Here is an 11,831-nt window from a genome sequence, read left to right on the forward strand (position 1 = left end):
AACATACATGCAGTTGCTATGGAAGTTATTTGCCTTATTTATGAATTGTGGCAAAAACTTTACCCCCCCCCCCCCCCCCCCCTCCTCCCTCCGGCGTGTCCGCATCCTTTCAAGTGAAGTTACAACGTATGCGGGACATAGCACCACACCGAGACACGGAGGGTTGCCGAAATTATCAAAGTAATAAAGTACCTACCCGACAGTAGCTTTGAGTACATCTCATTGCTGCCTTGCATTCCTCCGTGTTAAGGAAATTGTGTGACTGGAAGACCGTCCCAATCTGCCCTGGAGGATCCTCAAAGAAAATCCAGTAGAATCCGATCCACTCATCTCGTCAGACTAAGATGAGTGGATAGCCAGTATCTAAAGATACATACCGGGGCCAGTTTAGCATGCTACCACGTACTCCCAAAACATCTTTTTCCCCAATTCACTCTATGATTAAATTAGGGCGCGCGCGTAAATAGTTCGAGGTGCGACTTGTTTCCGCTGCGGCCATTTGGGGGCGAGGAGAGCAGCGCACGGTGCACTCCTGTTCGCGAGCCGAGGGGCCAATTTCGGCCGCAGCCGTGCCAGGTGCGTGGCTCCTCTCTCCACACTGCATGCGCGCACAGCAGCAGCGGCTCGGGTCACGTCGCCGCTCCACGGGGGGCTGGACACGACGCGCATCACGAACGCCATCGTGGGATGCTGCGCGTGTTCCGGCTGAACGCGGCGCCGAGGCATCCAAGGCAACGCTTCCCGCGCCGCCGCTGCACGACGTGCAGGGACTGCCTGCGATGCAGAGCAGTGGCGACGTGGCTGCGTCGATCAAGGGCGACGTGTCCACCTTGTCGGGGAGCCCCGACGAGCCGCTCGTGCTGTGCCACTACGACGCCGGACCGCGACAACCCCGCGGAGATGGACGGGCAGCGTCACCAACCTCGCCGCCCTGGACTCGGCGTCAATGTGATGAGGGACGCAGCCGTCCTGGATGGGCCCAATTGATGGGCGCGCTTTTCGCACACGTCCCCGCTGACATCCGAGTATGAAGAACGTTCCACGACATGAGACATCCGGACATTTGAATGCAGGTACGAAATGTCACCCAAGATGCAGCACAATAAAGACTCAAGGTCGAGAGTTTTAAAGACGGGACAAATGTCGCACCTCGATACCATTGCTCGGTGGTTTTGCTAGGCAGTGTTGTGACTGGTGTCAGCGCAGGCTCTTCGAATGGAATGTTGGCCATTGTCGCCAGACTGTGCTCCCAACACACTTCCCGCAACTTCTGTGTGGTGGTCGCTTTGGGGATTTCTTTTCTATTTGGCAGTGTGACATGAACGAAAACTATGGCATTCGACATCTGCCACAAAAGGACGTCGCCCAAGGACCCCTGACCCTGAGATACAGAGGTCCTATGGGCTGAGGACTGGGCATCCGCAAGAATGCTGATGGCCTCAGAGCAGGTGGACTCATATGGACGGGCGGTTTATTTCCTATTTCTCTCACTATGGACTGGACTGTATGAAGCTCGAATATCTATAGCGTATTTTTTGCCATATTTCGAGCATGGCCGTCAGAGATTTTCTAGGCATGTTTCTAAACTGAGCACAAATAATATAATGGCTATGATCTCTTATTGACCGCTATATAGGGGATCTGACTATCTCGAGGACATGACGCTAATTTGATTTGATTTTTTGGGTGCAATGTCCCAAAGCAGCTCAGGTTATGAGATACGTCGTAGCAGAGGGTTTCGGAATTTACAATCACCTGCGGTTCTTCAACTGCGCTGACATCACGTAGCACACGGACGCCTTGCTTTCCGCCTCCAGCGAAAAGTGGCTGTCGTGTCCGGCATTCGATCCTGCATCCTTGTTCACTGCAGTCGATCGCCCTAACCACTGAAGAACCACGGCAGGTTTACTACGCTTAACATACGAGCACAACAATTCGGAGTATATAGGGTTCATTTTAGCCAGGACATATATACGAGACGCCAACTGCTATTTTTTGAAGCAGCAGGCGACAGAAAGGAAACAAAAAGAGCACTGCAGAAGCTGCACTGGAGTAATGCGAAAGCACGGGTGCTGCTGTTGGTTGCTTCTGGTTGCAATTCACTTCTTGTTTACTCATCTTAGTCTTTGGTGCTTTCAAATTGCATGCCAATCCCTTCCTATGCTCTTTTTCGGCTCTAATTCCGCTTGCGTGACGTCACATTCATGACGTCACATTAATTCAATTCTTGTTTACCCATTTGTCTTCGCTACTTTCAAATTGCGCGCCAATCCCTTCTTATGCCTTTTTCGGCTCTACTTCCAGTAGCGTGAGGTCACATCCTTGACGTCACCCTAATTGACTGCCTTAATTAACTAATTTAGTTTTTGGTACTTTCAAATTGCGTGCCAATCCCTTCCTATGCCCTTTTTTGCTCGACTTCAGGTTGCGTGACGTCATCTTAATTGACTGATTTAATTAACTATTTTAGTATTTGATGCATTCAAGTGTGGCGCCAAGCCATTGGCGAATGAGACCATTTTCGCCTTTACTTTTAGCATGTCTTACCTTTAATTAATTGCATAATTAACTTATTGGTCTAATTGTTTTTCGGACGCAACATTACGTCCCCCTCTATCGATTGAGACCACTCATTAACCTCTACCACTTCTCACTTACTCACAACTGCTGCGGACACGATTTTGCTGGCGCGGTCTGCGGACGCGGTCTGTGGACAGAAATCTGTGAGCATAGCGAAGTAATGTTTTCGCATTAAAACAAAAACTGAAGAACACTTAAGCTCAGCCTTTAAGGGTGTGACGCGACAAAGTTAATACTTTGGCACTTGCTTAATCACTAATCCCCTTAACTTGTGCCTCTTTAATCACACAAGTACTAATTTACTCATTAGCATACAGTCCTAAGCTACCGCATTATGTGAGCTACTAACCAACAGAGATATAAAGCCCCAGGCTATGTGGCCTAGGAGCAATGTGTCTGATTCGAGATCAATGGCTCCTGGAGCATTCTGTTCCCGTTCAACTCTCGGATATCAAAAAGGCTGCCCCAGGGAAGCTCCTGCCAACTCGGCCATGTGAAGCGGCCCCGTAACGTCACACAAGCCACCGACCAATCAGCGCCCGGCTATGTCCCCTGTCAACTCTCACGTACCATAGACATCCCAGAGATTGCCTTCCTGCTGCGTCTTTGAATTTTATTCAGGGGTACAGGTTACCCGAAATTGACCATGGTCAAATTGGACCAAAGATATGGCCGTGCCTGGTGCTATTGTCGCGCTCAAGTTTGGCCTGGGTCACCCGAAAATTGAGCTCAGCCAAATTGGACTAAAATTGAACCCAATTTGGACTTTTGAACAGCGTCCACTTCAGTGGTCACACCTAAGTGTGGCCCGGGTCACATCAAAATTGATGAACATAAATGTACCGAATGGACCGTGTCTTCGCACTTATTACCGGTGTAATCACATTAAAGCGCTGCGACTTTTTTAACCGTTTACGAACTTCTATTAAAAAAAAAAAATTTCAACGGTGCCTTCCACACGCGAAGAATGCGTAAGCATGCCAATTATGGGGCAACCCGCCTAAACATGGAGCTCACCACTGAGTTCACCTCGCCACCGCCATAGTCAAATTTGGTTAAATAGCAATTTTTGTCAAATCCGAAAGTTAAATTTTGAGAGTTCTAGGAAGTTAAATTTGGGGGTGGACCACCCAAAATTTGGTTACCAGTGAAGTGGCTGCACTAAAATTAAGCATCAATTTTGGCCAAATTCGGATCAAATCAATTTCTGGGATCCATGGGAGCCAAATTTTGGGGGTGGCCAACTTCAATTTGAAGGTCACCCCTTTGTTGTCCATACTCAAATTACCTTAGACTCCAATTTTGGTCAAATTCGGACGAAGACAAATTTCGTTGTTTACGGGGTTAAATTTTGGGAGTGGTCCACCTAAATTTGGAAGTCACTATTTAGTTGGCCATACCATAGTCAAATTCGGTTTTACACAAATTTCAGTCTCTTTCGGAAGAAGTCAAATTTCACTAGTACAGGGACCAAACTTTGGATGTGGCCGACCTAAATTTGGAAGTCACCACTGAGGTGGCCCTACTCAAATTAGGCTAGACATTGCTTTTGGTCACACCCGGATGAAGTGAAACCTTGGGTGTCGCGGGGAAAAAAAAAATTGGGGGTGACTCATCCAAATTTGGAAGTTGCCGCTAAATTGGCCCCATTCGAATAAGGTTAGACATCAAGTTTATTCCACTGCGAATGAAGTCAAATTTCGAGGGCTCAGGAAGGCCAAATTTTTGGGAATGGCCCACTTAAGTTTGAAAGTCACGACTGCGTTGTCCATTCTCAAATTACGTTAGACACCAACTTTTTGTCAAATTCGTACGGAGTGAAATTTCGGTGGTCAATGGTGCCAAATTTGGGGCTGGACCACGCAAATTTGGAGGTCATTGATTTTGACCATACTTGAATTAGGTTGGACAACAAATATGGACAAATGAAATTTCGAGGCTCCAGAATAACAGTGTTGGGGATGCGGACAGACTGGACACACTTCCTACGGACACCTTCCGTGGACGCTATTTTGCACCATTGAGCCAACTAAATGGTGAAAAATAGAGCAACAAAATATGAGAGACAGTCTCTGCAGTTTGCGCAGGTGGGTCTCACAGCAAAGCGGAGATGAACTATACATTACATTACTTTATTGCTAGCTGATTAATCAACTATCAACTAACCAACATTCTACTTTTGATTTTAGGGGGTGATATATTTCGAAGTGGGATGCCATGAACATCAAAGGTGAGCCCTGTTTTCAATTTTTTTTTTCTAATCGGCAGTGTGGTTTGAAATTTCTAATGAAAAAAAAAAAAAAAAAGCATTTGAAAGCTCGTTGAGTTAGCTTTTTGGCATTGCACATTCATAAAATGGCCTTTGCCTTATTAACCATGCATAAAAAACATACGCCGTCTGAGCATTCGAGAATATTGAAGAATTTAACGTATTTCTGGTGACATTAGCGGTGTCATTATATAAATATGCAATGCGGGAAAGCCAACTCAACAAGGTTTCAAATACACATTTTTAATATTCGGTATTTCGAACCACAGTGCTGAACAAGAAAATGTAAAGGCAGAGCTCACATTAAAATTCTAGAAGTCTTCCATTTTGTGGTTAAATTGCTCCTTAACGTAAAAAAAAAGTTGAGGCAATTTTAGGCAATTAATAGTATAATCATTAATAAGCTCTACATCGTACATAATGCCCGACTTGCTGTAAAACTTACCTGCAAAGACTGCATGACGTATATCTCTCGTAGTTTCAAAATACAAATTTGTAAATGGTTAAAAAAAAAAAAGGACCACCTGGTATATGAACTGACGTGGGAGTACAACACTAGGCCTAATTTATCTAGGAAGGCATTGTTGCTTCATGTTTTACTGAAGACAAAAGTGTCTGGAAAACGCTAACGGCAACCAAAGCACATAGTTTATTATCGATCTGTAGTTTGTGGTCATACTAATGGATGCGAAAGTTGGAAGAGTTTTTCATGTACTTTGGCCGCAAACCTCGTCTTCACGTTGCCCCCAGATCCTGCCGCCGATATCCAGTGAAATGTACCTGGCTTCTTTTTTTCTTTGTTTAAACGTCGCCTTTTAAAACCCGCGAGAGATACATCGGTGCAGTCTGTTCGGGTAGATTGCAGATCACGGCGGACATTGTGTACGTGATAGTGTTTAGGGATTAAATGATTAAATAACTCAAAAATTACTTATTAACTTTTGGATTTAGGGGCCCTCATTGCATTAAGAAATTGAGGGCCGTCGACGTTAAAACTGAGCCAAGTCTTTAAAGGTTTTTATCGACAATGCAGGTCGAAATATTTAACGTCAAAAATAAGCATTTTTGTGCTCGTAAAGTTGGCTTCTCCCAATGCACATCTTTAACATAGTGCCACTTGTGTTTCTAATACAGCAAGTATAGAAGTGTCTATTTGATATCGTCAAAGCAGTTAGCGTGATTTCTTCGACACTACTAGGTCCAGCGACGCCGTGTGTCCCGCTGTTGCATGAGTCTACATAATTGGCCAGAAACAGCCAGCAGCCAACATGTGCAGTGATGGAAGCTGTGAGGATTATCGACTACAGGGGTTCCTGCATCAACACCTGCCTCTATTGCCCTCATCACAAAAGAAAACAAGTGCCTCGGACAGTTTTATAAGTTTTAGCTCTGATTTCGTTACTGGGGTTGGTTCGTCTAGCCCCTGACCGCGCCTGTCACCTCCCCTCCCCCCTCTTTTTCGCCTCTTTTATGTTCTTGTTATTTCTTCGCCGTTCTATAAACGTGTTTTCAAACACTGACTTCAGCTTTTTATTCCTTCCGGGTTGGCACTTTATGCCACGCGCGTGTATACGTGTTTTATTTTTGGTACTTCGCTTTGGGGGGGGGGGGGGGGGGGTCCGGTGATGTCGACTACTATATATGCTCCATGGCGACAGCGGAGTGTATATTTTGTCTTACCTGCCCTCACCCTTCCTCTTTCACCTCTACACTGTTCTGTGCGCGCCCTAATAAAAATCAGTTGTTAGTCGGCATCGTGTCGTACTCTTTCTTGCGTGATGTTTCCTGTTCGACTGTTGTTTTACTTACGAAATGATTAGACGTATTTCGCCTGACTGGCACCAACACAGCCGGCGTGCAAGTTCGATGGCATGACTATCAGTTGTACTATCTAGGTGCCCGGAGTAGAAGGAAACAATGTGAGCCTCGAACTCAGTTCACGTTTCGCTGAGTTCGTCCCGGGGTCCCATGGAACAACAGGTTTGAGCAGATTATGCGGTTTTCAGTGTCACCGTAGTTGTTTGTCAGTGCTTTAATATCGCGATTAAAGTTCGGCCAAATCGGGGTTGGTTTCGGATGTAGCTGCAAGTTTTGTGTTAGTTTCGACCAGTTTTTCCAATACTTCGACGCGGGCTGAATCAAGGCAAGCTGTGAAACTACAGTGCCCTGAGCGGATTCAACCCGTGACATGACTTGGGAAACTGATTCTAAAGACGGGTGTATCGCTATCGGTAAGGCATGGGTTCACTTCGGCATCTCCGGGTTAGACGAGCAAAAGACATGGTAAGGTGGGCATTTGCGCAGTAGAAGAAATCAATACACAGCATCTTTCTAGATCAAGACACTACCTACAAGAATGGGTCATTAGTGCGACAGAATGTGGCACAGGGTAGGTAACTATCCTGCAGCAGAGTAAGAAAGGGCGTCTGTATGACCAGTTGGGATGCGGCATGCGCGCCCGAAATTGCCACAGCGCGTCAGCAGCTTACGCATGGACACCGAATTCCCGCGCAGGTGCATGGTTGCCAGATGGCGGACCGGTCCACCGCAGGAAGAAGTGGATGTGGGACGATGCTGTCTTCGTTGTTGTCGGCTGGCACCATAGAGTTTCTTACTCTTACCTAGAGGGAAAGCTGTGCTGCCGTCTATGGGAGTTTACATGGAGTTTTCAGACGGCCAGTTCAGCCACCATGTGCGCTCAAAGCATCATGGGCCGGAGAGCTACCGAGTGCAGAACTACAACTTTTGGCCAAAACTAATGCAAAGATAAACGTTGTTCTTATACCGTAAATAATGTCCTAAGATTGAATATTGTGACTATAAATTACAAAAAGAGAGAGAAACAGAATGCCAGTGTGAGATTTATCCAATATAAGCGATGACTGTTTCTCCTATTGGCTTAGTTTTGAGCAGCACAAATACCAATATTTCGCACTTAATAGGCAAATTTTGAAATAAAAAAACGTTATGAAAATATTTATGGCTGTACAATCACTTAAGAAAGTTTTTAGTGGAATTTCGGGAAACAGAAACCATTTATTGACGACGTCTGCTTTAGCGTCTTCGCTACTATGGCTTTCGCGGTCTATGTACGCACCTTCAAATGATGATGATGACGAAAAAGAAACATCGCAGTAACGCCACTCCACGTACCCGAGAAAAACCGACTGTCCCGCAACAAGTAGCACACCGGCCCATGATTCTTAGCGCGCCCATGGTGGCTGAAGTGCAGCGCCCTCAGCTTTCCCTCTAGGTAGTGTAAGGAACTCTATGGCTGGCACCCAAGCGGTCTCGTTGGCGCCGTGAAGGATCTCGAGTTTATAGAGTTGAACAGTGAAATAGCGAAACCTCATGTTAGGATCATACATGGCAAAATTACTTTTGAAAAGAAATTAAATTACATTACTAATTACTTTGCTCAATATCGCAGAAAAGTAATTACATTGCAATTACTTAGACTAAGTAATTCAATTACTTTTAAATTACTTTCTAGTTTTCATCCATGCAAAAACCAAGTAAAGCTACTAAACAAAACAACAACTTGTTGTCCAGGCACGAAGCACGCACATTCTTTCGTCTTCCCGCCAAATTCCGTCCCAGATAACTATTCCTTCCCTCTTTCCTACAGCACCTTACTTTGAAAAAATAAGACAACCGCAAAAAGAAAAACAATAACAAAAGCAGAAGCATGGTCGAACGGTCTTGAAATGAGCGGCGAACCCAGCGCCTTGCTGGCCCGGAGCTGTCTCCGCCATTTGAAGGTCCCGAAGGAGCTAGGCTATTTATTGCTTCCGTAGTCCCAAGAATCGTCCTCGGCACCTTGCGCTCAGTAATGCTCCCACCACGGCGGCTCACGGCATGGACCCTTGTGCCTGTTTGCCCCGCCCCAATCCTCCCTCGCCCCGTGGTGACGAGTGTAACCAGGCACCACTGTGCTCTAGCCGACGCAACACGCCGCGCTTCCAACTAGTTTTCAACTCCGGCTTTCTTGCACCATCTGTCCCTTCGGCATTCCCTTGACGCCTAGTTTCCTGCTGCTTGGAGAAAGGTTGCCATGGGATAGCCGCACTGTGAACTGCTACACAAGAGGTCTCAGGCGCACTGTTTTGCTCAATTTTGCCTCGTTTTGTCGATCCGTTACGCTGACTTCGGCTTGTGGCACGTCGTTCCTGCTTTCGCAGCGCTCTACTTTGTTGTCTATTGAAGGAGTAGTGGTACATTTAAGTAAAAGTAATTTCGAAAGGAATTAATTACTTTTGCTGAGAAATTGCTGTCAAAAAAGTAATTCATTACATTACCAATCCGAAAAAGTAATTCCTTACATTACAAATTACTGAAAAAAGAATTAAACTACAGTAATTTATTCAATTACTGCCATGTATGGTTAGGATGGCCTGCAGCAGATGAAGAAAGGGTGTCAGCATGATCAGTTGCGATGCGGATGGCACGTCCCAAATTGCTCCAGCTTTCTTCTTCTGCGCCCCGATTTTTTACGATTACCCGTCGACTTGGCGGGCGACGTGTAGTTGACACTGGGAGATGAAACATAATACACACGGAGCAACAGACGAAACTTGACTTCCATAAGCAGTAACAAAAAACAAAATAATACATACATGTATTTACAAAGGAGAGAGGCGAGTACACATCTGGAGCAAATACTGGCTCGAATTACGCACAGTTTCACGGGCTGGCACGCTAGACAGCACTCGAGTTTACAGCTCTCTTCTCATTTCACCGAAACCGGTACCTGCCTGCTTCCGCCGTCGAAGCCTAACTCAGAACCAACATTAGCGGCGCGACACGTTCTTAAAATAACAATGTCCGAACACTCGAGAACCACCCTTTCTCGCATATTCCACGAGGTTCTTGCGGCTCCCTTAGGTCTGTCGCTGGACAACCTGGCGTCCGTGACTACGGGTCAAGGACGCGCGGGTCTCTGCGGAACAGTTCAATTTTTACGCAAAGCCTACTGGGCTCGTTGCGGCGAAATGTGGTCGCCGTACCCAGGTTTGGGGGAGATATTTCAAGGACGAGTAAAAAAATCGCCGGATAAAACGTGTGGGCCGTCGCCATGCAGCGGTCACAGGAACTCCAGAACTGATAGGGCTTTCCTAGAATAGATGGCGCCACTGCGTTCCAGCACAAACTAGGTCTACTTCAATGACGAGTTCAAACACGTCGTAAAAATAATGGACGCCTTGTATGATGCGTATATGATATATTGCTGGTTCATTGGTCGGGGGCGGTTGATAGTGTGATTGGTTAACTGATTGGTTAATGGGTAGTGATTGATGATTATAGTGAATGAAAGCAGCACAGTACAGAAGAATAATTTCGTGTGTGTATCGCTGAGTTAGAACACGTGTGATGGACCCTGTGGCTGGTACTAGTGCGGCAACGTCGTCTGACATTGCATCAGATGCGTGTAATAGTGTGTGTGTGTGGGGGGGGGGGGGGGGCTTAGTTTGAGGATATGCGCCGTCTCGTGGTGGTCGCGCTCGATGACCAGGGAGACTTCGTAACACAGATGCCAATAAGACGGCGAAGAACGCTCGGTATTAGGCAGCTAGATGATTGAAAAGAAGGCGCGATGTCGAGGTCCAAGCATTAGAACGGAAGCGAAGCGCCGTAAGTGTGCAGAGGAAGCCGAGCTAGAACGTCAACAAGATGTCGAAAATCAAAAACCGCATGGGCTAATTTGGTCCGTAAAGCGAAAGATGCTTGGCTGACACGTCGACGTCGTGTAATAATATGCACGCTAATGAGTGCGCATGCTATTACATCGCGTCTACTCAAGTTTTTTCGCCTTAAGATTAAGAAAAGTGAGCATCTTTTGCCCGACTTTGAGAGGAAATCGCAATGCTCAGTCATACTCGATTTTCACTCATAAAAGTCTGCATATAAAAGTGGCTGCAATGAACTTAGAACTATCTTGGGGACACTGGTTGCGGAGGAGCTTTTTCCATGTAGAATTTCTGCGTTTGTAATCCCTCGGACAATCTGCATTCCAAAAACTAGAAGAAGTATTTCGTTTTGATAAACGCACCAGAAATTCTAACTTCTTACGGCATTCCTCTATAATCAGGCATATCCATTTCGTTCTTCAGCAGTATTGATAACTGACGCATCAGTAGCATCAGTGATGCTACTGATTAAAAATTATTTCAACATGTAACCGGTTCCAGTGACAGCACGTGACCGTTCAGACTTTTTCTCAGTCCTTTATCGTCCAATGAAGAGTGATGTGGAAAATTTTCTGCTTTTTAAGCATTCTTAAATTCATATATGTAAGCATGCAAATACTAGCTTTCCCTTGGTGGTGACCTGAACGTTGATATGATCAGAACTGTCAAAGCCAAAAGAGATCTTTTTTCGGGCTTAGAATTGCACGGGTTTTCAAGCATTGTAAATGTGTCAACACGTGCTACGTCCATGTCCGAAACTCCTCTCGACTTGTCGGTCAAAGTGTTTTTTTTTTTTGTGCGCTTGCTTCCGATATCAGTGACCACTTGCCTATATTCGATTTCATTCATGCAAAAGATCACGCTGCGCTTAGAAACGAAATGTACAAAATATAACCCTATCTTCCTTGGCTTCCTTTCAAGCCGACGTTGAAAGCCATGACTGGAAACATGTTCGTTCAACAACTGACGTATATGATATATGTACAAAGCTCTTCACAAATACTTACCGAAAACACTTTCCTTATACAATGCGACGAAGGCGCAAAACATCACAACCCTGGGTAACGTGCAAGTTACGTTACCAAATAAATGTAAAAATCGCCTTTACTGAAAATTTACCAAAATCAAAGACATAAATGCACTGCATACCTGTAAAACGTACAAAAATAGGTTAAATCAAGACGTGAAATTTGCCAAGGACGCATACTTTGCTAACTATCTTAAAGTATAACTAGCGTTTACGCAAAGTGATATTTTTCCCAGCCGAAAACGACGCCTGGCGCAATAAAAAAACT

The 11,831-nt window shown here is 45.5% G+C and overlaps 1 long non-coding RNA gene across 1 annotated transcript; it reads left to right on the forward strand.

The window, feature by feature from the left end:
- Nucleotides 1-815: 815 nt before the first annotated feature.
- Nucleotides 816-6,411, forward strand: LOC146205703 (uncharacterized). The gene is made up of 3 exons (XR_014703214.1): nucleotides 816-1,073; nucleotides 4,770-4,810; nucleotides 6,048-6,411. It is a non-coding gene; the product is annotated as an uncharacterized LOC146205703 (long non-coding RNA).
- Nucleotides 6,412-11,831: the final 5,420 nt, after the last annotated feature.

The sequence above is a fragment of the Amblyomma maculatum genome, chromosome 1 (assembly GCF_055883805.1).
Source record: "Amblyomma maculatum isolate TAMU_Amacu chromosome 1, ASM5588380v1, whole genome shotgun sequence".
Classification (NCBI taxonomy): Eukaryota; Metazoa; Arthropoda; class Arachnida; order Ixodida; family Ixodidae; genus Amblyomma; species Amblyomma maculatum.